The sequence below is a fragment of the Heptranchias perlo genome, chromosome 2 (genome assembly GCF_035084215.1).
Source record: "Heptranchias perlo isolate sHepPer1 chromosome 2, sHepPer1.hap1, whole genome shotgun sequence".
Classification (NCBI taxonomy): domain Eukaryota; kingdom Metazoa; phylum Chordata; class Chondrichthyes; order Hexanchiformes; family Hexanchidae; genus Heptranchias; species Heptranchias perlo.
The window spans coordinates 23810103-23835730 of NC_090326.1; the positions used below are offsets into that span (position 1 = coordinate 23810103).

Below are 25628 nucleotides of genomic sequence, written 5' to 3' on the forward strand. Positions count from 1 at the left end.
CATGTGTACACACACAAATAGGCACTGACACATACACACTCTCTGTAGACATGTTGTACAACAGGTTAGTGCAGAGACATATTCCTCAGAGGGTAAAAAAATTGTCACTGTCACTTGGACTCCTGTATGTTTTCTAATTGCTGAATTCCACCTGCTCCTGAATCTTCCAGGCTCTTCTCATTAGGCGGGGTTCCTGAATACAGAGGTAATTCAGACATTATTCACTCCCTTTGTAGCAACAAGCACGAGCCAAATTTTTGCCTGCTCTCTGCCTGCTACTAACAGGATGTAACATTCCCCGCCCCACCCCACCAGAGCAGTAAGAAAGAAAGGACTTTCATTTCTATAGTGCTTCTCACAACATCCCAAAGCACTTTACTTTTTGAAGTGTAGTCACTGTTGTAATGTCGGAAACATGGCAGCCAATTTGCTCACAGCAAGGTCCCACAACCAGCAATGTGATAATGGCCAGGCAACCTGTTTTTAGTGTTGTTGAGGGATAAATCCTGGCTAGGACACCAGGGAAAACTCCCCTGTTCTTCTTTGAAATAGTACCATGGGATTTTTTTATATCCAACACAGAGGAAAGACAGTGCCTTAGTTTAACGTCTCATCCGAAAGGCAGCATCTCCAACAATGCAGCACTCCACTAGAGTATTAGCTAAGATCATGTGTTCCAGTCCCTGGAGTGGGACTATGAATTCACAACCTTCTAACTTAGAGGCGAGAGTGCTACCCACTGAGCCACGGCTGACTCTTTACCTCATTCCGCAGTCTGAAAATTTACCTATGTGTACAAGGGCTCATGTGTGTTAGCCCATCATAATCAGTTGTCTGGTCCCCAGGAAGAAGAGCCCTTAATTCTCCAGAGTGTCGTCTGGGTAACAAGGAATATGCATATTCTGACTTAAAGTTACAGCAACGCTCGACTTGCTCCTCCCATCCATAATTGAGTTAGAGTCAGGGGGCCCTCTTTAATTCAATTAGTGTCAAAATTAGGGACCTCGGCATAATACCTGATCTACAAGGCCAAAAACATCATTGGACATTGTGACTTGTTGCTCCAATACATTGTTTTTGAGTCTCCGATAGCCCAGTGCTTTCAATGGAGAGACTGAGAAGCTACTGTATTTGGGGGAGGGGATGAGGCAAGATAGTGAGGTCATTAGAAAATTCAGGATCAACGTGTATTAGTATTTTATCTCAATCTACAAGTTAGATGATAAAACATTGGTCCCACAGTTTTTGCACGCACTTTTATGGTATTAAAAAGATTTTCATGTGAATAAGTGCTCCAAGGTTAAATCTAATAATGGGGATATCTCTGATAAATATCTGTAATGTGTTCTGGACACTTTTGTGGCTGGGTGATTTTTGTTGTCATAAATGTCTAACATAAATAGACTATGATGTGGAGATGCCGGTGATGGACTGGGGTTGACAATTGTAAACAATTTTACAACACCAAGTTATAGTCCAACAATTTTATTTGAAAATCACAAGCTTTCGGAGGCTTCTTCCTTCCTCAGGTGAATTCCTCACATTCCTCACATTCACCTGAGGAAGGAGGAAGCCTCCGAAAGCTTGTGATTTTCAAATAAAATTGTTGGACTATAACTTGGTGTTGTAAAATTGTTTACAATAAATAGACTAGTAACTGGGAGTGCTGCCAGCCTCTCCCTGCTATTGCTTCATGTGGTTTGAGAGTTTCTACAATTATTCTGCAAAGATTTCAGGTTCAGTGGCTGTTTACTAATGAAACCTAAAAAGGTCTTTTAAATTCGGAATCATTTTGTTCATTATTATTTACCAATAGCTCCAGAGGTCCTGACACATCTGGGCCACAGCATTCTTCACCCCCCCACCCCGGGCATTATGAATTGAAGGCAGATTCTATCCATGTTGCTCTGCAGTCAGGTCTTCCTCATTCTTTGTAAGTTCCAAACAAGTGCAGAAAGCCAGTTGATGGCAATGAACCAAAACGTGGGGGATAAACGGCAAACATTCTGAAGAATGTGGATTCAATTGTCACGATCATTTGAACAAATTGAGCACCAAGTGAATGAGTTCGGTGTGCACTTTTCCAACCAATTGCACTTTGTGTGCCTGCATGTGTGTGCGCATGTGAGCCTGCGCAAGTGTGTGTGCGCACGTGTGTGTGTGTGTGTGTATGTCCCAACTAGGCCGAAAGTGCTGAAAACCATCTGGATGATTTACATACATGTCACAGTAATGATGCAAGTGGGATTGGGTGAGCAGTTTCATGAACACCAAAACATGCGCGTGAAATGGCTACAGCTTGGAAGAGAACCAGAAAATAGTAGAAAGTGGACTTTTTCTGAATAAGATGTGGGCCTCCTTATTGTGATGAACTGTAAACACCCCAGGAAGTCATTTGGCATAAAGATTCTATTCCCATCGACAAATAGCGCCAAAGCACACTGTAAACAAATGGAGTTACCTTAAGGAAAGAAATAAGTCACATGACCTTAAATATATTAAGGGATGGTTGATCTCAACACCAAAAGTATAGTGGGTCAGATTATAAACGTAGGGTGGGTCAGATTATAAACGTAGGGTGGGTCAGATTATAAACGTAGGGTGGGTCAGATTATAAACGTAGAGTGGGTAAGATTATAAACGTAGGGTGGGTCAGATCATAAACGTAGGGTGGGTCAGATCATAAAAGTAGGGTGGGTCAGATTAAAAAAGTAGGGTGGGTCAGATTATAAACGTAGGGTGGGTCAGATTATAAACGTAGGGTGGGTCAGATTATAAACGTAGGGTGGGTCAGATTATAAACGTAGAGTGGGTAAGATTATAAACGTAGGGTGGGTCAGATCATAAAAGTAGGGTGGGTCAGATTATAAAAGTAGGGTGGGTCAGATTAAAAAAGTAGGGTGGGTCAGATTAAAAAAGTAGGGTGGGTCAGATTATAAAAGTAGGGTGGGTCAGATTAAAAAAGTAGGGTGGGTCAGATTAAAAAAGTAGGGTGGGTCAGATTAAAAAAGTAGGGTGGGTCAGATTAAAAAAGTAGGGTGGGTCAGATTATAAAAGTAGGGTGGGTCAGATTATAAAAGTAGGGTGGGTCAGATTATAAACGTAGGGTGGGTCAGATTATAAACGTAGGGTGGGTCAGATTATAAACGTAGGGTGGGTCAGATCATAAAAGTAGGGTGGGTCAGATTATAAAAGTATAGTGGGTCAGATTATAAACGTAGGGTGGGTCAGATCATAAAAGTAGGGTGGGTCAGATTATAAAAGTATAGTGGGTCAGATTATAAACGTACGGTGGGTCAGATTATAAACGTAGGGTGGGTCAGATTATAAACGTACGGTGCGTCAGATTATAAAAGTAGGGTGGGTCAGATTATAAAAGTAGGGTGGGTCAGATTAAAAAAGTAGGGTGGGTCAGATTAAAAAAGTAGGGTGGGTCAGATTATAAAAGTACGGTGGGTCAGATTATAAACGTAGGGTGGGTCAGATTATAAAAGTAGGGTGGGTCAGATCATAAAAGTAGGGTGGGTCAGATTATAAAAGTAGGGTGGGTCAGATTAAAAAAGTAGGGTGGGTCAGATTAAAAAAGTAGGGTGGGTCAGATTATAAAAGTACGGTGGGTCAGATTATAAACGTAGGGTGGGTCAGATTATAAAAGTAGGGTGGGTCAGATTATAAACGTAGGGTGGGTCAGATTATAAACGTACGGTGCGTCAGATTATAAACGTAGGGTGGGTCAGATTATAAAAGTAGGGTGGGTCAGATTATAAACGTAGGGTGGGTCAGATTATAAAAGTAGGGTGGGTCAGATTATAAACGTAGGGTGGGTCAGATTATAAAAGTAGGGTGGGTCAGATTATAAAAGTAGGGTGGGTCAGATTATAAACGTAGGGTGGGTCAGATTATAAACGTAGGGTGGGTCAGATTATAAAAGTAGGGTGGGTCAGATTATAAACGTAGGGTGGGTCAGATTATAAAAGTAGGGTGGTTCAGATTATAAACGTAGGGTGGGTCAGATTATAAACGTAGGGTGGGTCAGATTATAAAAGTAGGGTGGGTCAGATTATAAACGTAGGGTGGGTCAGATTATAAAAGTAGGGTGGGTCAGATTATAAACGTAGGGTGGGTCAGATTATAAACGTAGGGTGGGTCAGATTATAAAAGTAGGGTGGGTCAGATTATAAAAGTAGGGTGGGTCAGATCATAAACGTACGGTGGGTCAGATTATAAACGTAGGGTGGGTCAGATCATAAACGTACGGTGGGTCAGATTATAAACGTAGGGTGGGTCAGATTATAAAAGTAGGGTGGGTCAGATCATAAACGTACGGTGGGTCAGATTATAAACGTACGGTGCGTCAGATTATAAAAGTAGGGTGGGTCAGATTATAAACGTAGGGTGGGTCAGATTATAAAAGTACGGTGGGTCAGATTATAAACGTAGGGTGGGTCAGATTATAAAAGTAGGGTGGGTCAGATCATAAAAGTAGGGTGGGTCAGATTATAAAAGTAGGGTGGGTCAGATTAAAAAAGTAGGGTGGGTCAGATTATAAAAGTACGGTGGGTCAGATTATAAACGTAGGGTGGGTCAGATTATAAAAGTAGGGTGGGTCAGATTATAAACGTAGGGTGGGTCAGATTATAAACGTACGGTGCGTCAGATTATAAACGTAGGGTGGGTCAGATTATAAAAGTAGGGTGGGTCAGATTATAAACGTAGGGTGGGTCAGATTATAAAAGTAGGGTGGGTCAGATTATAAAAGTAGGGTGGGTCAGATTATAAACGTAGGGTGGGTCAGATTATAAACGTAGGGTGGGTCAGATTATAAACGTAGGGTGGGTCAGATTATAAAAGTAGGGTGGGTCAGATTATAAACGTAGGGTGGGTCAGATTATAAAAGTAGGGTGGTTCAGATTATAAACGTACGGTGCGTCAGATTATAAACGTAGGGTGGGTCAGATTATAAAAGTAGGGTGGGTCAGATTATAAACGTAGGGTGGGTCAGATTATAAAAGTAGGGTGGGTCAGATTATAAACGTACGGTGGGTCAGATTATAAACGTAGGGTGGGTCAGATTATAAACGTAGGGTGGGTCAGATTATAAAAGTAGGGTGGGTCAGATTATAAAAGTAGGGTGGGTCAGATTATAAACGTAGGGTGGGTCAGATCATAAACGTACGGTGGGTCAGATTATAAACGTAGGGTGGGTCAGATTATAAAAGTAGGGTGGGTCAGATCATAAACGTACGGTGGGTCAGATTATAAACGTACGGTGCGTCAGATTATAAAAGTAGGGTGGGTCAGATTATAAACGTAGGGTGGGTCAGATTATAAACGTAGGGTGGGTCAGATCATAAACGTACGGTGGGTCAGATTATAAAAGTAGGGTGGGTCAGATTATAAAAGCCTCCAAATAGACAAATGACGGGGCAAAAACTGACTTCTGTGCAAAGGGTCCATGAAAAGCATCTACCCTATGGAGATTCAAGGTATCATGGTGGAGTATTATGGTTCCAGCTTGGTGCTTGTAATCTTAATTATGTCAATAAATTCTCATTGGGTAAAGCTGAGAGTGTTAATGTTTCACAAACACTTGCACAAAATCTGCAAAAATAAGGGGAAGCAAATCAGTTTTACTTGCCATTTTATGATGTTGGAATATTTGTAACAATGTTCAGACGCAACTATAATAACTAGTTTCAACTGAAGACAGTGTTGATTCCACCCTAGACTCTCCATAAAGGACCACTCTCTGCCCAAAGACCCTATACACTGGGGCTAACTTTTTTAGCGATCGCTGCTTGTAGTGATCATGTGATACACAAAGTGACTATCCCATTCTTATTAACTGCGGATTGTCATACCAATCGGTTTTGTGCTAGAAATCCCCATTGTCATTGAACAGATGAACAGCACTGTTCACTAGAGTTTGGTACTTTAACCAGCTGTTTGCTGCTCAGTGTTTAATCAGGTGCTCAGACTCTTCTCCGATGTGTTACTCAGACTGTTCGTCCTCTATTTCAGCCCAAAGTTGTCACTTTTAAGTGGAACACAACTTTAAGGCCTCACTGGCGCTAATCAGCAGTACAGCAGACATTGGGAATTGCCCACAGTGATCAGTCAGGTACAGTTATCATTTGAAATAAAAGCAGAAAATGCTGGAGAAGCTCAGCAAGTGAGGCAGCATCTGTGGAGAAAAAACAGAGTCAACGTTTCAGGTCGAAGACCTTTCATCCGAACTGGAAGATATTAAGAGTTAAAGTTTTTAAGCGAGTACAGAGCCAGGGAAAGAGGGGAGGGGAGGAAAGAACAAAAGGGAAGGTCTGTGATAGGGTGGAGGGCACAAGTGATTAAATGACAAAAGGGATGATGGTGCAAGGTAAAGGAGGGTAGTAGTGGGACAGGTTAAGAAACAAAAGATTGGTCTAGGGGAGCTGTAAATGGCAACATCAGAACCATTACCACCACTTGCTGTCTGAAAAAATGGAAGCAGTGGTTATGATCTGAAGTTATTGAAATCAATGTTGAGTCCGGAAGATTGTAAAGTGCCTAATCGAAAGATGAGGTGCTGTTCCTCGAGCTTACGTTGAGCTTCATTGGAACAGTGTAAGAGGCCGAGGGCAGAAAGGTCAGAGTGGGAGTGGGACGGGGAATTAAAATGGCCAGCGACCGGCAGATCAGGGTCACACTTGTGGACAGAGCGGAGGTGTTCAGCAAAGCGATCACCCGGTCTGCATTTGGTCTCCCCAATGTAGAGGAGACCGCATTGTGTGTAGCGGATACAGTGTACTTCTTTCAATTTAGTACAAGTAAACTGCTGAGAGTTTGGTACGTGTGGGAGTTTGGTGAAGTGGGGGAAGGAGGTGCTGCTTTGCCTTGCTTTTCCTAACTTTTTCCCCAGTGCAGCAGTGGACCTGAGCGTAGAAGACTGAGATTGGGGAATAAAAGCAGCAGCAGACATGCAACAAGAGACAACGACTGTGAAACGTCACAGGTGAAGCAGGAGAGTCCGAGAGGTGAGCACAGTATAAAAGGAGAGACCAAGAGCGGGAGGAGAGTCTGAGAGTCTAAGGCAAGTCATGGCAGCACAGCTCGCACCCGTGATATGCTCCTCCTGCACTATGTAGGAAGTCATGGACACTACCAGTGTCCCTGGCGACCATGTGTGCAGGAAGTGTGTCCAGCTGCAGCTAATGGCAAACCGTCTTTCGGAGCTGGAGCTGCGGGTGGATTCACTGTGGAGCATCCGCGATGCTGAGACTATCGTGGATAGCACGTTCAGTGAGGTGGTCACACCGCAGGTAAAGATTACCCAGGCAGAAAGGAAATGGGTGACCGCCAGGCAGAGTAAAAGGACCAGGCAGGTAGAGCAGGAGTCCCCTGGGGCCATCTCCCTCTCAAACAGATATTCTGCTTTAGATACTATTGGGGGAGATGGCTTATCCGGGGAAAGCAGCAAGAGCCAGGTTCGGGGCACCACGGGTGGCTCTGCTGCACAGGAGGGGAGGAAGAAGAGTGGCAGGGCTATAGTGATAGGGGATTCGATTGTAAGGGGAACAGATAGGCGTTTCTGCGGCCGCAAACGTGACTCCAGGATGGTACGTTGCCTCCCTGGTGCTAGGGTCAAGGGTGTCACGGAGCGGCTGCAGGGCATTCTGGAGGGGGAGGGTGAACAGCCAGTGGTCGTGGTCCATATCGGTACCAACGACATAGGTAAAAAAAGGGATGTTGTCCTGCAAGGTGAATTTAAGGAGTTAGGAGATAAATTAAAAAGCAGGACTTCAAAGGTAGTGATCGCAGGATTACTACCAGTGCCACGTGCTAGTGAGTATAGGAACAGGAGAATAGACGGGATGAATGTGTGGCTGCAGGGATGGTGTAGGAGGGAGGGATTTAGATTCCTGGGACATTGGGACCGGTTCTGGGGAAGGTGGGACCTGTACAAGCGAGACGGGTTACACCCGAGCAGGACCGGGACCAATGTCCTCGCGGGGGTGTTTACTAGTGCTGTTGGGGAAGGTTTAAACGAGAGTGGCAGGGGGATGGGAACCTGAGCAGGGAGTCAGAAGGGAATAAAGTTGAGAGCAGCAAGAGAGGAGAAGACCCAGGGGAAATCTACAATACAAATAATACAAACAGTTGTTCAAGAACAAGTGAAAGGGAAAAGTGTAGACCAGCGGAAAGAAAGTGTACTTTAGGCACGACAGATAAAATAAAAATGAGAAGGCGTAAGGTGATTAACCCAGCATCAAAGCTGTGGCAGGGGGTTGGGAACCTGAGCAGGGAGACAGGGGAAAGCGTGTCAGGAAGGGTCAGAAGGTATGGAGTAAAAGGTAAAGTGTTAAAAAAGGAAAAAGCAGGAACTAAGTGTCACAAAACATATTTGAAAGTTCTTTATCTGAATGCACGTAGCATTCGTAACAAAATGGACGAGTTAACAGCACAAATAACTATGTATGGGTATGATCTTGTGACCATTACAGAAACATGGCTGCAGGGTGACAACGACTGGGAATTAAATATGCCAGGGTATTTAACAATCAGGAAGGACAGGCAGGAAGGAAGGGGAGGTGGGGTGGCTATGTTAATAAAGGAAGGAATCACTGTAATACAGAGAAATGATATTGGGACAAAGGATCAGGATAATGAAACAGTTTGGGTAGAGATGAGGAATAATAAGGGGAAAAAAACACGAGTAGGCCTCCTAATAGTTGCAACTCTGCTGGAAGAAGTATTAATCAGGAAATAGTCGGGGCATGTAATAAGGGAACAGCTATAATTATGGGGGATTTTAACTATCATATTAACTGGACAAATCAAATTGGGCAGGGCAGCCTTGAGGAAGAGTTTATTGAGTGTATTAGGGATGGATTTCTTGAGCAGTATGTAACTGATCCTACAAGGGGGCAAGCAACCTTGGACCTGGTCCTGTGTAATGAGCCAGGATTAATTAATAATGTCCTAGTTAAGGATCCCCTTGGAATGAGTGACCATAACATGGTTACATTCCATATCCAATTAGAGGGTGAGAAGGTTGGTTCTCAAACAAGCATACTGAGCTTGAATAATTGTAAACAATTTTACAACACCAAGTTATAGTCCAGCAATTTTATTTTAAATTCACAAGCTTTCGGAGGCTACCTCCTTCGTCAGGTGAACGATGTGAAAATGAAATCCTCGAGATGAAATCGCATTTATAATTCACAGAACAATGCTTGGTGAGTACAGACAGTTTTTTCAACTGCCCGTTGCCAAGGCAATCAGTGTGCAGACAGACAAGTGTTACCTGCCAGGTCTCACAGAATATACAAATCACCAAAAAAAAAACAACAAACAAAAAAAAACAGAGATAGAGAGGTAGAAACATAGAAAAGACAGCAACTGACCCGTTATATTAAAAACAGATAACTTTTGTTCACTGGTGGGGTAACGTGTAGCGTGACATGAACCCAAGATCCCGGTTGAGGCCGTCCTCATGGGTGCGGAACTTGGCTATCAATTTCTGCTCGACGATTTTGCGTTGTCGTGTGTCTCGAAGGCCGCCTTGGAGTACGCTTACCCAAAGGTCGGTGGATGAATGTCCATGACTGCTGAAGTGTTCCCCGACTGGGAGGGAACCCTCCTGTTTGGCGATTGTTGTGCGGTGTCCGTTCATCCGTTGTCGCAGCGTCTGCATGGTCTCGCCAATGTACCATGCTCTGGGGCATCCTTTCCTGCAACGTATGAGGTAGACAACGTTGGCCGAGTCACAGGAGTATGAACCATGCACCTGGTGGGTGGTGTCCTCTCATGTGATGGTGGTATCTGTGTCGATGATCTGGCATGTCTTGCAGAGGTTACCGTGGCAGGCTTGAATAAAGGAGACTATGATGGTATGAGAGCGGAATTGATTAAAGTGGACTTGGAAAATAGATTAAAGGGTAAGACGGTACATGAGCAGTGGTGTTCATTTAAGGAGTTTTTTTACAACTTTCAAAAAATATATATTCCACTGAGGAAAAAAGGGTGTAAAAGAAATGACAGCCATCTGTGGCTAAGTAAAGAAATTAAGGATAGTATCCAACTAAAAACAAGGACATATAAGGTAGCCAAACTTAGTGGGAGGATAGAAGATTGGGAAGTCTTCAAAAGACAGCAAAAAGTAACTAAAGAATTGATTAAGAAAGGGAAGATAGATTATGAAAATAAATTAGCAGAAAATATAAAAACAGATAGCAAGAGTTTCTATAGTTATATAAAAAGAAAAAGGATGGCTAAGGCAAACGTAGGTCCCTTAGAGGATGAGACCGAGAAATTAATGGTGGGAAACATGGAGATGGCAAAAATGCTGAACAAATATTTTGTTTCAGTCTTTACGGTAGAGGACACTAAGAATATCCCAACACTGGACAAACAGGGGGCTCTAGGGGGGGAGGAGCTAAATACGATTAAAATCACTAAGGAATTGGTACTCAGTAAATTAATGGGACTCAAGGCAAATAAATCCCCTGGACCTGATAGCTTACATCCTAGGGTCTTGAGGGATGTGGCAGTAGGGATTGTGGATGCTTTGGTAATAATTTTCCAAAATTCTCTGGACTCGGCAAAGGTCCCAGCAGATTGGAAAACTGCTAATGTAACACCCTTATTTAAAAAGGGTAGTAGGCAGAAGGCTGGAAATTATAGACCAGTTAGCCTAACATCTGTGGTGGGTAAAATTTTGGAGTCTATTATTAAGGAGACAGTAGCAGAACATTTGGATAAACATAATTTAATAGGACAAAGTCAGCATGGCTTTACGAAGGGGAAGTCATGTCTGACAAATTTGCTTGAGTTCTTTGAGGACATAACGTACAGGGTGGATACAGGGGAACCAGTGGACGTAGTGTATTTAGACTTCCAGAAGGCATTCGACAAGGTGCCACATAAAAGATTATTGCTCAAGATAAAGAATCACTGGATTGGGGGTAATATTCTGGCATGGATGGAGGATTGGTTATCTAACAGGAAGCAGAGAGTTGGGATAAATGGTTCATTCTCGGACTGGCAACCAGTAGCCAGTGGTGTTCCACAGGGGTCGGTGCTGGGTCTCCAACTCTTTACAATCTATATTAACGATTTGGAGGAGGTGACCGAGTGTAACATATCAAAGTTTGCAGATGATACAAAGATGGAAGGGAAAGTAGAGAGTGAGGAGGACATAAAAAACCTACAAGGAGATATAGACAGGCTGGGTGAGTGGGTGGAGATTTGGCAGATGCAATACAATATTGGAAAATGTGAGGTTATGCACTTTGGCAGGAAAAATCAGAGAGCAAGTTATTAACTTAATGGCGAGAAACTGGAAAGTACTGCAGTACAAAGAGATCTGGGGGTCCTAGTGCAAGAAAATCATAAAGTTAGTTTGCAGGTGCAGCAGGTGATCAAGAAGGCCAACGGAATGTTGGCTTTTATTGCTAGGGGGATAGACTATAAAAACAGGGAGGTATTGCTGCAGTTATATAAGGTATTGGTGAGACCACACCTGGAATACTGCATACAGTTTTGGTGTCCATACTTAAGAAAAGACATACTTGCTCTCGAGGCAGTACAAAGAAGGTTCACTCGGTTAATCCCAGGGATGAGGGGGCGGACATATGAGGAGAGGTTGAGTAGATTGGGACTCTACTCATTGGAGTTCAGAAGAATGAGAGGCAATCTTATTGAAACATATAAGATTGTGAAGGGGCTTGATCGGGTGGATGCGGTAAGGATGTTCCCAAGGATGGGTGAAACTAGAACTAGGGGGCATAATCTTAGAATAAGGGGCTGCTCTTTCAAAACTGAGATGAGGAGAAACTTCTTCACTCAGAGGGTGGTAGGTCTGTGGAATTTGCTGCCCCAGGAAGCTGTGGAAGCTACATCATTAAATAAATTTAAAACAGAAATAGACAGTTTCCTAGAAGTAAAGGGAATTAGGGGTTATGGGGAGCGGGCAGGAAATTGGACATGAATTTAGATTTGAGGTTAGGATCAGATCAGCCATGATCTTAGTGAATGGCGGAGCAGGCTTGAAGAGCCGATTGGCCTACTCCTGCTCCTATTTCTTATGTTCTTATGTTCTTAACCGCTGTTTCACCTGGAAGGAGTGTTTGGGGCCCTGGACAGTGGGAAGGGAGGAGGTGAAAGGGGCAGGTGTTACATCTCCTGTGCTCACATAGGAAGGTGCCATGGGGAGGAGAGCAGGTGTTGGGGGTGATGGAAGAGTGGACTAGGGTGTCGTGGAGGGAGCGGTCCCTTCGGAATGCTGAAAGGGGTGGGGAGGATGTGTTTGGTGGCGGAAAAGGCGGAGGATGATACGTTGAATGTGGAGGCTGGTGGGTGGAAGGTGAGGACAGGGGGGACCCTATCGTAGTTCTGGGAGGGAAGGGAAGGGGTGAGGGCAGAAGTGCAGGAAATAGGAAGGACATAGACGAGGGCCATTCAACTACAGTGGAGGGGAATCCTCGGTTGAGGAAAAAGGAAGCTATATCAGAAGCACTGGTGTGGAAGCAGGCATCGTCAGAACAGATGCGACGGAGACAAAGAAACTGAGAGAAGGGAATAGAGTCCTTACAGGAAGCGAGGTGGGAGGAAATGTAATCAAGGTAGCTGTGGGAGTCGGTGGGCTTATTATAGATATTGGTTGACAGCCTATCCCCAGAAATAGAGATGGAGAAGTCGAGGAAGGGATGGGAAGAGTTGGAGATGGACCATGTGAAGACGAGGGAAAGGGGGAAATCGGAAGCAAAGTTGATTAAATTTTCCAGTTCGGGGCGAGAGCAGGAACCGGCACTGATGCAGTCATCAAAGTAGCGGAAAAAGAGGTGAGGGAGGGGACCTGAGTAGGACTGGAACAAGGAATGTTCCACGTATCCCATAGAAAGGCAGGCATAGCTGGGACCCATACGGGTTCCCATAGCGACACCTTTTATTTGGAGGAAGTGAGTGGAGTCAAAGGAGAAATTGTTCAATGTAAGAACAAGTTCAGCCAGGCGGAGGAGGGTAGTGGTGGATGGGGACTGGTTGGGCCTCTGTTCAGCGAAGAAGCGGAGGGCCCGCAGGCCATCCTGGTGGGGGATGGAGATGTGGAGGGACTGGACGTCCATGGTGAAAAGGAGACGGTCAGGGCCGGGGAACTGGAAACTATTAAAGTGGCAGAGGGCGTCAGAAGAATCATGGATGTAGGGCGGAAGAGACTGGACAAGGGGAGAAAAAATAGAATCAAGATAGGAGGAAATAAGTTCCGTGGGACAAGAACAGGCTGAAACGATGGGTCTCCCAGGGCAGTCCTGTTTGTGGATCTTGGGAAGGAGGTAGAAGCGGGCTGTGCGGGGTTGGGGGACTATGAGGTTGGAGGCCCTGGAGGGAAGATCTCCAGAGGAGATGAGATCAGTGACAGTCTGGGAAACTATGGCTTGATGTTCGGCGGTGGGGTCATGGTCCAGGGGAAGGTAGGAGGAGGTGTCGGAGAGTTGGCGATCAGTCTTTGCAAGGTAGAGGTCTGTTCGCCACACAACAACAGCGCCGCCCTTGTCAGCAGGTTTAATGACAATATCAGGGTTGAACCTGAGAGAACGGAGTGCTGCAGGTTCAGAGGGAAGTAGGTTAGAGTGACTGACAGAAGTAGAGAAATTGAGACAGCCGATGTCATGTGTCATGTCAGCAGTTTGCAATAAAAAGATCAAGAGTGTAAGGTGTTCCGTTCCCATCCGCCCTACACCAGTTCTTGGACCTCGGAATTACAAGAACAAAATTGCACGCGACAAACAGGCTTTGGCTCAACTCAAACCCATTAGTTTATTAGACCAACAAAATCCCAGTACAAACCCTTCCATGATTTGACTGAAACTTACAATCACCCGTGCGGCCAGTCGTTACCGATGCTGATCGTAGGCCTGGACCTGGAAATGACCGGTTTCCATCCTTCTTCCCTTGACTGCAGCCTCCACAGTGCTGCTGTTGTATCTTCTTATAGTGTTCCAGTCATGCAAACCCCCACCTGGGCCTCATCTGTGGTTTCAGCTATCAATCTGTTGGATTGCTTGACATTCACACCTCTTCATCTGGGCATCTCAGTGATTCAAAACTCCTTGATGTGGAGATACCGGTGATGGACTGGGGTGGACAAATGTAAGGAATCTTACAACACCAGGTTATAGTCCAACAGCTTTATTTGAAATCACAAGCTTTCGGAGGCTTCCTCCTTCGTCAGGTGACTCACAAATAAAGCTGTTGGACTATAACCTGGTGTTGTAAGACTCCTTACATCAAAACTCCTTAGTTGTGCAGAGCTGTGAGGTCGAGAGACAACTCCTTATCTCCTCCCCGCTACCTGCACAGCATCAGGACAATGCGGTATTCCTCACTGTGATGGACCTTTGGCTCACAGCATTGTTTGGGTGTGAAAGGCCTTCCCTTCTTGTCCGAGACTGAGGTTCAGTTTGATTATATATTGTCTCGACGTTAATGTGTCTTCGCCAGGGCCTCATTGTTTGATGTAAATGAGTCTCCGAAACTGATCATGGGCTGGAGTCTCTTTGACTGCCATGGAGATTAACTGTTTCATGTCTTGCAGTTTTACACTGTTTTTACAATATTTTCCATATTTATGGTCTTACAAGAGGGCAAGAGGCCAGGGGGAGGGGTCCAGGTGGAACGAGAATTCTGAAGACGGGAGAAAGGGTCCGCTGAGCAGGAGGAAGACTCCTGGCCAAAGAAGTGGACGCGGAGGCGAAGGCGACGGAAAAAGAGCTCAGCATCGTGTCGAGCTCAAAATCCATTGAGGTGGGGACGTAAGGGGATGAAGCTAAGACCTTTGCTGAGGACTGATGGTTCGGGGTCAAAGAGGGGGAGATCAGAGGAGATAGTGAAAACACGTCAAAGGGTGAGATTGGAGGGAGGGATGGGGTCAGAGGAAAGTGAAGGGGAAGAAGGATCAAGAGGGGTGATGGTATCTAAGAGTTGTTGAAGCTTGCGGTCCTTGACACCTGAAAGGAAAACAAAAAGTTTTTAGTTGAAGCACCGGATGAGGCAAAGGATGAAGTTATCATTTGATTTATTGGCCATAATCGATCACTTATAAGTGGATTGTACTTAGCTGGAAAGCGGGGAATCAACCACTCACCAGTCAAAACCCAGCAATATCTCTGCATGCAATGGACAGCTTCCTGGCCATACCACTCAGACTGAACCATCCCAGAGAGCCCTCCAAGAAGAGGAGATGAAGGCAGGAGAACGGAACAGAAATTCAGTGGGGCCCCAAAAGGAGTGAAATGGTTATTCGAGAGGAGCGCGTGACAAAATGTGTCCTGTATTTCAAGACGTCTCGACAAACACCAAGAAAACTGCAGACAGTCTTACCACTGACCTTGTTATGTGTGAAATAGTACAGTCCTTTATGAGCCAGCTGGAAAGCCAAGTCGATCAGCTGCCTCAGACCAGTCGGCTGGATCAACCTCAACCGTCCGACAAGTGTCGCAGAGCCCGATCGCCCGGGAAAGGAGAAGGAAAACTGTGGGTGAAGGAAAGTCAAACACTTGTACTAGAAACGAACTAAAACAGTTCAAGCCTATTAAGGAACATTAAGGTGCACAGAATATGCACTTCAAGGATTCATTCTGCATAAATAATTGGAGAATGTAGAACTTTTTTTACATTTAAAATCAAGACTGTCCTTACCCACACCTTTTTTTTCTTGATGCATGGAATTTGGTATATCCTTGATTTTTTTTTGCTTGATTTGCTATGCTTTTAGTCATCAGTTGAATGCTGACTGAAGACAGTTTCCATTTCACACAGATTCAGACAAAATTGCATACCCACATGTTTTTTTTGGGAAGTTTAACTCCAGCTTCCTCTACAAGTCACCTTAAACTGAAGGGCACAAACGGATAACTGTAGGAATAATCCAGATGTTAATTCAGATAAGAACTAAGAGCCTTGAAATACACTTTAGTTCTCCAGTGTAAAAACACTATTAGAACCCACACCTTTGTATTGGGCTGGAAAGAAATAAGACTTGCATTTCTATAGCGCCTTTCATGACCTCAGGACCTCCCAAAGCGCTTTACAGCCAATGAAGTACTTCTGAAGTGTAGTCACTGTTATGTTGGAAATGCGGCAGCCAATTTGTGCACAGCAAGGTCCCACAAACAGCAATGTGATAATGACCAGATAATCTTATTTTAGTGATGTTGATTGAGGGATAAATATTGGCCAGGACACCGGGGAGAACACGTGTCCTGGCCAATCGAATAGCCCCATGGGATCTTTGACGTCCACCTGAGAGGGCAGACTGGACCTTGGTTTAACGTCTCTTCCGAAAGACGGCACCTCCGACAGTGTAGCATTCCGTCAGTACTGCACCGAAGAGCCACAGGATAGATTATCTCTCCTTTCAAACCTGGCATCTTTCTTAAAGCATGACTATGTAGTTCCAAGAAAAGCTACCTGGGAATGCAATTTTCTAGATTGCTACATAACCCACCAATGCATTGTATCGAAAATAACTAACCACTCAATCCTGTAAATCTTCTTGTCCACAAATAACTCCTCTTTATCATGTTATTCAACAAGATAACACAAAACCATGCACTCTAGGGTCTCAAATGTCCTGAGTTCGGGGAGGGCAGAAAGGGGGCACAGAATTTGGGCCGTAATCCGATTCTGTCAGGATTCTGCCACCACCCCCCCCCACCACCCCACTCACCACCCCACATCAAGGAGGTATGTCTGGGGAGTTCCAGGTGAACACAAAATTCTGCCCTTATGAGGTCTCAGTTCCCCTGAGTTTTATACAGAGACCCCAAACCTTTAATAGGGAGAGGTAAGCAATCTCAGAAGGGATTAATTATCTTCCTGAAGTGGCCCGTTTGTTCCATTGAGAGCAGGAAGAGATTTTCATTTGGCCCTCCCAGGGCCTGCTGTCTTTGGTGTGTTGGCACAGTAACCCTTTGACAGGGACGGGCTACAATGAAGCGCCCTCAGACATGGTGTGCCCATCACTTGCATTTTAGGATGGGGTGGGGGATCTGCATCTTTGGGCTTAGGCAGACGGGGGTCCGCTCTGCCGCACCTTTGCTGGCAGAGTGGGACCCCGAGGGCCTGTTTATTTAATCAATTACCATCTCCTAGAATATTACCCTTTCTCTCTCCTGCCCCTTCTGCTCTTGGCCTAGTTTGTGTCTCCAGCTCTCATCTCCTCCCCCGCTCCATCGCTGGGGGTTAGGTGTTAAGAGGGCTGCTATTGGAGGTTACCAAACATGGCTCTGCAGCACAGTCACCTGACCAATAGGGGCTTTGAACTCATTGCTGTCCCTTTGGAAAGTAGAATGCAGTAAAATACACGAGGCTGCAGCCCTCAGCAGTAAATGAGGGGGAGGAGGAAAGATTGTTGGACATGTAGAGAGACTGAAAAATATTCTTAAAATAATTTTATTCCTGTCCGGGGTGAGGGAAGAAGCAGCAGGTTAAAAACGAAGGGATGACAAAGTAAATGAGGACGCGTGAATCGGAGTCTGTGGGCAAGTGATGGAGCAGCACTGCTTGATGGCTGGTGAAGTGGAGGTAGGCGTGAGGAAGATTGCCCTCCTTTGGCACCGCTGGACACTCTCCCCAGCAAAGAATGCCTGGCAAGAGTGGTGACCAGGTTCAATACTGTGTGCAGTACCTGCAGTAATTCCTGTCCACAGGGTGAGCCTGAGGTGGGTGGGCGGGGTGGGGGGCGAGGCAGGAGAGGAGTGCGGGGCGGTGGGGGGGTGGTGGGGTGGGCAGGGGGGGCGAGGCAGGAGGGGAGTGCGGGGCGGTGGGGGGGTGGTGGGGTGGGCAAGCGGGTGCGGGGCAGGAGGGAAGTGTGGGGCGGTGGGGGGGTGGTGGGGTGGGCGGGGGGGCGAGGCAGGAGGGGAGTGCGGGGCGGTGGGGGGGTGGTGGGGTGGGCGGGGGGGGCGAGGCAGGAGGGGAGTGCGGGGCGGTGGGGGGGGGGCGAGGCAGGAGGGGAGTGCGGGGCAGTGGGGGGTGGTGGGGTGGGCGGGGGGGGCGAGGCAGGAGGGGAGTGCGGGGCGGTGGGGGGGTGGTGGGGTGGGCGGGGGGGGCGAGGCAGGAGGGGAGTGCGGGGCGGTGGGGGGGGGGCGAGGCAGGAGGGGAGTGCGGGGCAGTGGGGGGTGGTGGGGTGGGCGGGTGGGGCGAGGCAGGAGGGGAGTGCGGGGCGGTGGGGGGGTGGTGGGGTGGGCGGGGGGGGCGAGGCAGGAGGGGAGTGCGGGGCGGTGGGGGGGTGGTGGGGTGGGCGGGGGGGGGCGAGGCAGGAGGGGAGTGCGGGGCGGTGGGGGGGTGCGGGGCGGGAGGTGGTGGGGGGGATGGTGGGGTGGACTAGAAACATCTTGGGACCATAGCCCAGTGTGAGCCACCCCAGTCGCTGCCAATGAATTGCTCGCCCCTTAGAGCTTCACGCAAACATAGGGACAGTAAGTGGCAATCTGCTGTACCCCCAAGGTACAAGCGACAATTAAGGGAAAGCCTTGAAGCCTGAGAAGTGAATTATATAGAATCTCACACCACTTAAACATTTTACATCCACGTTAAGTCATTGATAAAACTGCGACCAGGAATTCCACTTGACTCAATACCCTAGTAGACTCTTGACAGGGCTTAAGTAACCAATTTCCTATTAAGAAAATGATGGAAAATCCTTGCCAGACATCTCTCACACTCCGTGAGCAGTTTATCCTTTATCTCGTCATCTGTAGCTGCAAGGTCAGAGATGGCATTTCCTGCTAACTACTGGATCTGATTATGACACAGGATAATGGCCACTTCCCTTCTCGGGCCTAGTCTGCAGGAACCATTTAAAAGTCCTTCTAATTTACAGGAGAGTACGTGATCACCCATACGGAACCCTCCTGCTAATCTTTCCTAACTTCCGGCTTTTACCAAATGATTGCTGCTTGCCAAGGCCAAGAGATTCCTTTCCAGTTCTCAAACCAGGAATGTAGGATAGGGCTGAGAATGAAAAAGAGAAAACAGGAAAGGGAGAAATTGTACATAAATGAATACTTTTTTAAAAAAAACACTAAGTAACAATCAAAACCGAACATACAACAACCGCCAAGAGCAAATAAATACGTGGAGGCCAACTTTCCGGGCCCCTCCCCCAGATCTTGGCGCTGGGCAGACTCCAAGACGGGAGTGCTCCAAGACTGAGCCACGGCTGACACCTAAATGCATAGGAAACATGTATCCGAGCGACGAGTTGAAAATCTACCCACTGTGTCTGAAACGCTGATGTGCGCACAAATCGCATACAAGTGGAAGATCCCGATACCATTCGATTACAGATCATCAAAGATGATCTAGGCTCTTTCATTGACATATAGATTTCACGGTGCTCATTCGTCCCAGTTTTTTACATGAATGGCCAGCATGTAAATACTGAATTCAAAAAATGTGTCACAGTGCAACAGAAAACTTTGGAAGTGGCCCATTAATAATGAGCTACCACAGATGGGACAGGAAGGACTATGATATTGGGGTGGAAATTGCTCGAAGCGGTGAAGCAACACTCCTCGCCGCTCCATAGATTTATACTAACCCATTAACTTACCCATTTTTGTCGGCCATTCCCTCTATTAGGAAGTGGAGAAGAGCCCAGCATCAGTTCAGGTGAAGCTAGGACCCATGGGAGAAGTGAGAGGATCGATCTCTCCCCTCGACCAATCAGCTCACAGTATTTTTGATACGCTGCGTTCACTGCCTCTGCAGGCTTGGAGTGTTAAACCAGGAAGTGAAAGGTACAACAATAAAATCAACGTAAAAACAGTTATAGACAGCGAAAAAAGAGAGGGTAAGAAATAATTGAATTAAATAAAAGAGACAGAAGGGAAAAGTAAAAAAACTAATTTTAATTTTTTTAAAATTTTTTTAAATGATCAAAACCTATTAAAATAAGGAGTAATGTGATGCAACATTTTTTAAAGTTTTAATGTTTAGTTGTTTGGCAGTCATTAAGACTTAACCGCGCTGTTAAAACTTAGTTTAGACCTGTATCTTTAATTGTATCTGTTTGGTGGCGTAATTAGTTACTTTCCAGCTGGGCAGGTAAGCAAGTTGGGGCTTTTTCAATGATTTCTCTGATTGTAGAGTGTGATGGCCCTTTAATTTGAAGCTGTCATATTGCCGGCGAACCATTGGGAGCAAGTTCCAGATTTCCACAATGCACTACGCATGAGCGAACGCTGGAACTTGCTCCTCCATTTCGCCACTAAGAATGGAGAGCACTGTAGAGCTCATCGTTATTCTGCCCCATTATCTCATTTACTTGGTGGATTATATGTTGAGGATTCTGATAGCACATAAACCCATCAGTTTGATTAATCACCTAAGAGCTGAGATTCCTCGATCCAGATGTGTGTTCCACCAGCTAACATCTGGGGGGAAAAAAGACCTTTCAGAAAAGGTGAAAACTTAAAAAATAGGAATACGGATTTTTAAAAATTCCTTTTTGGGATGTGGGCATCGCTGGCAAGGCCAGCATTTATTGCCCGTCCCTAGTTGCCCTTGAGAAGGTGGTGGTGAGTTTTCCTCGGGAACCGCTGCAGTCTGTGTGGTGAAGGTTCTCCCACAGTGCTGTTGGGTAGGGAGTTCCAGGATTTTGACCCAGCGGTGTTGAAGGAACAGGGGATATATGTTTAAGTCGGGATGGTGTGTGACTTGGAGGGGAACTTGGAGGTAGTTTTGTTCCCATTCACCTGTTGCCCTTGTCTTTCTAGGTGTGGAATAGTCTATTATTCCTTTGTTTCAGAGCTCAAACAAAGGGCTTCAATCTGCTATTTTCTGCTTTCGAAATGCTGTGTACTTCAGGCATTGTCTTTTTATTTTAGATTTCCTTGATTCACAGCTTTTATTTATTTATGTATTTATTTATTTTTGTTAGTAGCTGTAGAATTTGCTGAAAATTGCAACCTTATCATTTAAGTAATTGTAAATAGCAGCCTGCACTACACAGAGGACTTTAAGAATAGGCGGGTCGGTATGAAGGACAAGCCCGTCGTTCCAATTTGATCACATATTCTTCGGGTCTTATGTAGCTCTTAAAAATCACCACAAGAGCTGAAACAGCAGGGCTGCCCATAATGAAACCGTTTATTAGCTGATGCCAGTCAATGGGCAGACTGTTAATGGGGGCAATTACACAAGAGACAAACTGCTCATGCCCCCAATATTTTAACATGGGAAAAAAAAAGCCCTGCAGATATACAGCTTGTTTGAACTTGGGGGTTGCTGCTTTTGAGGTCCAAACAAACACTCTACATAGGCACCTTTCAGATGGAAGTGGGTGGGCAGGCTAACTGAGTAGCTAGATCATTTAGAAATGTTGACTGAACTGTTTAAAGTCCACCCACGTACCTAAAAGACGGTACTGGGTAAATAGTGGGATGAATGGGCTATAGAGCTCTATTCAACTTTCTGCAGGATAAGTTAAATGGATTTATTTGGACCAGCACTGCGATAGATGCATTACTGGATTAGCCGGTGTAAGCACTTTAAACCAATGCAATAGTAAGAGTTTTATTTGTGTGCCATTCTCCAATTATCCTTTACAAAGAGTGTTGATTTCTTGTACACCATGTGGCTGTTTGGCCGTATTTTGCACAATCTCCTCCTAGCCTAACGAAGCTCTGTGGGTCAGTTTTACATTAACTATCATCCAATGTACATTGATTATTATAAATGGGCTTGTTGCAATGGAGGGGCACTGGTGTGCGTGGGAGTACCAACATGCACTCCCTTAGTTTAGTGGGGTGTAGGCTCATGCCCATTGTGCCCCCGCACTATTAGCTGCTTTTATAGTGTTCTAGTTCTGTGCTAGTGCTGGAACGTGGATCAAGCATTCCCAGGAAGAACACATTGGAACAGGAGTAGGCCATTCAGCAGCTCGAGCCTGTTCCACCATTCAGTTAGATCATAACGGATCTGTACCTCAACTCCATCTACCCGTCTTGGTTCTGTATCCCTTAATACCCTTGCCTAACAAAAATCTATCAATCTCAGTTTTGAAATTTTCAATTGACCCCCAGCCTCAACAGCTTTTTGAGGAGAGAGTTCCAGATTTCCACTACCCTTTGTGTGAAGAAGTGCTTCCTGACATCACCCCTGAATGGCCTAGCTCTAATTTTAAGGTTTCACCTCCTTGTTCTGAACTCCCCCACCAGAGGAAATAGTTTCTCTCCAGCTACCCTATCAAATCCTTTAATCATCTTAAACACCTCAATTAGATCACCCCTTAATCTTCTAAACTCAAGGGAATACAAGTCCAGTCTATGCAACCTGTCCTCATAATTTAACCCTTTTAGCCCGGTATCATTCTGGTGAATCTGCGCTGCACCCCCTCCAAGGCCCTTTCTGAGGTGCAGTGCCCAGAACTGAACGCAGTGCTCTGGGTACTCCCAGTTGCTGTTGCCACGTGCTGCCCAAGACCTGAGTGCTAGGCACCTAATTTGTGATCAGCAAGGTCCCACAAACAGCAATGAGATAATGACCAGATAATCTGTTTTAGTGATGTTGGTTGAGGGATAAATATTGGCCAGGACACTGGGCAAAGCTCCCCTGCTCTTCTTCAAAATTGTGCTTTGGGATCTTTGACATCCACCCGAAAGAGCAGACGGGGCCTCGGTCTCATCTGAAAGACGGGACCTCCAACAGTGCAGCGTTAGAGTGTCAGCCTAAATTATGTACTCAAGCATCTGGAATGGGACTTGAATCCACAACATTCTGACTCGGAGGCAAAAGTGCTACCACTGAGACACAGCTCACACTTCAGTTCCCATCTCAGCCATATGGCTGTGGAGCCAGGGTATTGGCTGAGCATTTTGCTACAGCAAACACAATAGGCAGGGGGATATCAGGAAGAGAATCATGGCTGATCCATTTGGAGGCACCGGCCAGTGACCAGCTTTGGACTGTGACCCGTTAGTCTTACTTCAATCACGTGTAAAATAATGCAATCGATTATCAAGTGTAAACTTGAAGATTATCTGTGTGAAAATAACTTAATTAACAGTCAATTTGGATTGAGAAAGAGAAGGTCCTGCCTGATCAATTTTCTTAACCTCTTTGCAAAAGTGACATTCCAAGTGGACTGTGGCAAGGCCTACAATGTATTGTACCTAGACCTGCAGAAGGCATTTGACAAAATCCCACATGAAAGGTTATTAGTTTGACTCAAAGCCGTTCTGATTCTGGGTAAATCTCCTATGGATAAAGAATTGTCTGAAGGGTAGGAAACAATGAATACTCATTGTGGTGTTGCATCAGGATGGGGGTAAATAGTGACTGGAACATCCCAGGGATCACTGTTGGGACCATTACTACATTTAATTTATATCAATGAATATTGGCCAAATCTGAAGAAGATTGAAAAAGTAGTGTTGTTTTGGTTTGAGAAAATAGTTTTGAAGTATTAGTGAAAGTTAGGTAATGTGTTATTGTTTAATCTGCTGAGTTATTATTTGCTTCTGTGCAATTTTATTCCTAGGTAAATATTACTTACTAGTTTTTAGCCTGAAGTTTGGTGGGATGACGTTTTTTGCTGCTACGAACAAATCTGGAGCACATGTTGCGTTGGCCATATTGTTACCATTGCACACCACAGTGTAGAAGGGTTCATTGCTCACCCTGTAGCAGTGCTTTCCCAGATACTTCGAACATAAGGTCAAGTTCTAGTACGCAGAAAGTGCGGGAAGGTAGGCTGAATTTTTGCAGAGAGCGTGAATAAAAAGTATCGGCAATTAGCCCTAATTGTAAAAGTGAACCCAAGCAGCTGCATCTGTAACTTTCTTTTGTCCCAATTTGTAGGGAGAACTGAGGGGAGTGAAAGAAAGCTTGATTGAAAAAACCTTGTTACATGTGCGCAATAAAGATAAGAATCATGAAACCTGCTACAATACCCACAAAATGTCACAGTTCAAATGCAAAGTGAAAAAAACTGTTTGTTGTGAGGAGGACAGACATGTGTGTTTCAGCAAAAATTGACCTTGGCTATGACCCTGGTCCATAATGACAAGTAGTGCCCTTGACTAAGGATCAACAGGGCAAATTTACATCTGAAGAAAGGACCATATAGGTCTTAAAGGAACAGGGTTATGAAGGAAAAACTTCTTTTAAAAAACACTTTGTTCTTCACTTGATAATGTTCCTGTGGCAGAAATGTGACATCGGTGGTCAGCTGACCATTCCTACCGTTAATGATTCTTTAGTGTCTTCACTTTAATTAAATGTTAGTGATAACTGAAACGTTTGAGCTGCGGCAATAGACATAAGCATTGGCCAAGGGGAAGCCAAGATGCCAAGGTGTGAGTGGAGATCTCGGAACGGATTTTTGTAGAAACAACAAAACTTGCATTTATATGGCACCTTTAATGTAGTAAAATGTCCCACAGCACTTCACAGGACCGTTATCAAACACAATTTGACACAGAACCACAGAAGGAGATAGTAGGACAGGTGAAAAAAAGCTTGGTCAAAGAGGTAGGTTTTAAGGAGGGTCTTAAAGGAGGAGAGAGAGGCGGAGAGGTTTAGGGAAGGAATTCCAGAGCTTAGGACCTAGGCAGCTGAAGGCACGACCGCCAAAGGTGGAGTGATAAAAATCAGGGACACACAGGAGACCAGATTTGGAGGTGCGCAGAGATCTCGGAGGGTTGTGGGGCTGGAGGAGGCTACAGAGATAGGGAAGGGCGAGGCCATGGAGGGATTTGAAAACAAGGATGAGAATTTTAAAATTGAGAAACTGAGCCTGCCTGGAAACAGTTTAATGAGTTAGGATGCCCCTTTAATCTGCCACCAAATATTATTTTTTTCAAAACGATGTAAGAAGTTTTTGTTCTTGCTCGATGGACGTGACATGCTGGCGCCAGAAGAGAAGCCTAGATAAGGGAGACAAAGGCTTACCTATGATACAAATCAATGTTTGAGCCAGCCTGCACCAAGAGTGAATGAGGGAGCAACAAGAGATGGAAGCAGAAAGGGCTGGTGAAACGGAGAAAGAGCTATCACACTGATTAATCATTCAAGGCACTTGAATCCTGATAAACACACATAGTTTGCCAAGAAATTATGTGGGTCATGCTTTATGTCACATCTCTGCTGTATTCTGATGTGTGTCATTTAGCAAAGGGATAACATTGGACTATAAAAAATTAGTAGCTGTTTAATTGCACTATAATACTGGACAGTGCCTATCATAGGAAAGAAAGAAAAAACTTGCATTTATATAGCAACTTTGATGACCTCCCAAAGCATTTTACAGCCAATGAAGTACTTTGAAGTACAATGAAGTGTAATCACTGTTGTAATGTAGGGAATGCAGCAGCCAATTTGTGCACAGTAAGATCCCACAAACAGCAATGTGATAAATGACCAGATAATCTGTTTTAGTGATGTTGGTTGAGGGACAAATATTTGCCAGGACACCGGGGAGAACTCTTCTGCTCTTAAAATAGTATCACAGGATCTTTTACATCCACCTGAGAGGGCAGAGGAGGCCTCGGTTTAACGTCTCATCTGAAAGACTGTACCTCCGACAATGCAGCACTTCGAGTCTTAGCTCTGAGCTCTCAGTGCTGGTGGACACTTTGAGGGTGATT

At 45.2% G+C, this 25628-nt stretch overlaps 1 long non-coding RNA gene across 1 annotated transcript in view; it reads right to left on the minus strand.

Moving 5' to 3' along the window:
• Positions 1 to 13779: 13779 nt before the first annotated feature.
• The window catches only part of LOC137335781 (uncharacterized), a 99250-nt gene continuing 87401 nt past the window's right edge, over positions 13780 to 25628 (minus strand). Inside the window, exons 2-3 of the long non-coding RNA XR_010966494.1 lie at positions 15365 to 15508; positions 13780 to 14984 (exon numbers count right to left, since the gene is read on the minus strand). This is a non-coding gene — a long non-coding RNA (uncharacterized lncRNA). The remainder of the gene's footprint in view (positions 14985 to 15364; positions 15509 to 25628) is intronic.